The following is a 2,673-nucleotide window of genomic DNA, read 5'->3' on the forward strand; positions in this document are numbered from 1 at the left end:
TGGTGCCAAATGAATATGTACTTCAATTCTTATCTAAAACCATGGCTTAAATACATTTATAATATATGGGTGAGACATATATATATATGGTGTGTATATATATATATACATGTGTGTGGGCAGCCTGGGTGGCTCAGCGGTTTAGCACCGCCTTCAGCCCAGGGTGTGATCCTGGAGACCGGGGATCGAGTCCCACATCTGGCTCCCTTCATGGAGCCTGCTTCTCCCTCTGCCTGTGTCTCTGCCTCTCTCTCACTCTCTCTGTGTCTTTCATGAATAAATAAATAAAATCTTTAATATATATATATATGTGTGTGTGTGTGTGTGTGTATTTATAGTATATGGTGATTTCTTTTTACCTAGGCTCAAATTGATGTGAGTAAATATAAATTAAATATTAAAAGCTGTCATCAGAAGGGAAATTTTCCACTAAAACATGTACATCAAAGAGCAAGAAGGTAATTAAATTTCTTGGCTTATATTTTTTTGTTTAGCCATGACTGACTGTACTTTTACTGTTTTCAATGGTGACTTTAAAATTTTTATTTTCGGTGTCAGCTGCTTCCGCCAAGCCCCGACGCGCCCCCGTGTGCCGCGGCCGCCTGCCGCCCTACATGCACTCTGGATTCCTTTTGGTTCTAAGTCCAAAATGGCAACTCTCAAGGATCAGCCAATTCAATATCTTCCTAAGGAAGGCCATATCCCCCAGAATAAGATTACAGTTGTTGGGGTTGGTGCTGTTGGCATAGCTTGTGCCATCGGTATCTTAGTGAAGGACTTGGCAGATGAACTCACTCTTGTTGATATCATGGAAGACAAATTGAAAGGAGAGATGATGGATCTCCAACACGGCAGCCTTTACCTTAGAACACCAAAAGTTGTCTCTGGCCAAGACTATAATGTGACTGCAAACTCCAAGCTGGTTATTCTCATGGCTGGGGCATGTAAGCAAGAGGGAGAAAGTCTTCTTAATTTGGTCCAGTGTAATGTGAACATCTGTAAATTCATCATTCCCAATATTGTTAAATACAGCCCAAACTGCAAGTTGGTTGTTTCCACTCCAGTGGGTATCTTGACCTATGTGGCTTGGAAGATAAGTGGCTTTCCAAACCCGAGTTATTGGAAGTGGTTGCAATCTGGATTCAGCCGTTCGTACTAATGGGGGAAAGGCTAGGAGTTCACCCATTAAGCTGTCATGGGTGGGTCCTTGGAGAGCATGGAGACTCCCGTGTGCCTGTATGGAGTGGAGTAAATGTTGCTGGTGTCTCTCCGAAGAATCTGCACCCTGACTTAGGCACTGATGCAGGTAAGGAACAGTGGAAAGAGGTTTACAAACAGGTGGTTGACAGTGCCTATGAGGTGATCAAACTGAAAAGCTACACTTCCTGGGCCATTGGACTGTCTGTGGCAGATTTGGCAAAAAGTATAATGAAGAATCTTAGGCGGATGCATCCAATTTCCACCATGATTAAAGGTGTCTAGGGAATAAAAGATGATGTCTTTCTTAGTGTTCCCTGCATCTTGGGAAAGAATGGAATCTCCGATGTTGTGAAGGTGACTCTGACTCCTGAGGAAGAGGCCTGTTTGAAGAAGAGTGCAGATACACTTTGGGTGATCCAAAAGGAGCTACAGTTTTAAAATTTTTCTAATGTATCACATCACTGTCTACACTACAACAAGATTTTAGTTGGAAGTTTTGTATATTGTCCTTATTATCTGACCTGTTATTCAAGTAGTAATATTAAAATGGGCTAAGAAAAACATCAGTTTCCCAAAGTTACAAATGGGAATGGTTCACAAGACCCTGCAGCTATATCCTGATGCTGGATGATATTTGTCTTGTGGAGTCCTAAATTAGTTAACGTAACATGGTTCTACCATCTCAGAGGCACCACTGCCAATGTCATTTATGCTGCAGTTACTCTTCAAACAAGATGTGTATTTACTGTTTTCTATTACTTCTATTCCTTCACCCAACACCCAACATGCCTAGTCCATCTTTTTTTCTTCACTAGGATCCAATGTACAAATTCAATATTGCATGTATTGTACATAACTCTTCTAAAGGATCTTATTTTGCGTACTATATATGTCAGAATATAGTATATATTGCCATATAATGTAAAAAGACAATGCAACCAACTATCTGTCATACCAACTAAAATACCAAATAAATTTTGAACAGTGAAAAAAAAATTATTTTCAAAGCTATAAATTCATTTCATGAATAACTCTGTGATGACTTCATTTTGATTTCATGGTAAATAGTTCAGTGTACAATGAATTTCTTAGCTATTGATGTGCAAGTTTTGCCACTGGAAATATTCATTCAAAGGGAAATTAGCATAAGAGTTTAGAATTTTCATTTAATGAATCACATATTGATTTAACAAAGCTCTTTAGCAACAACTGGCTTTCCTCTTTCAAAGTTGCATAGCAAATAGTTATAATAACTTCAATACGCATCATTTTGATCATAATGTAGTAATACAATACTTAAAACTTTTTTGGCTATGCATAGATGCAATTTAAAGTATGTACCAATGTATATAATTTGAATTATATACATAGATATAATTTGAATATGTAGTAGATGAAATTTGTAGGTTTATTGGGCTGTAAATTCACCTAATAATATACTTTCCTGGAATTCACATCTTCTATTCTGTTTCC

At 38.1% G+C, this 2,673-nt stretch overlaps 1 pseudogene; it reads left to right on the plus strand.

The window, feature by feature from the left end:
- The first annotated feature begins 631 nt into the window (after positions 1-631).
- Positions 632-1,638, plus strand: LOC129516591 (L-lactate dehydrogenase A chain-like; annotated as a pseudogene).
- Positions 1,639-2,673: the final 1,035 nt, after the last annotated feature.

This window comes from Nyctereutes procyonoides, unplaced genomic scaffold (assembly GCF_905146905.1).
Source record: "Nyctereutes procyonoides isolate TBG_1078 unplaced genomic scaffold, NYPRO_anot_genome, whole genome shotgun sequence".
NCBI classification, from domain to species: Eukaryota; Metazoa; Chordata; class Mammalia; order Carnivora; family Canidae; genus Nyctereutes; species Nyctereutes procyonoides.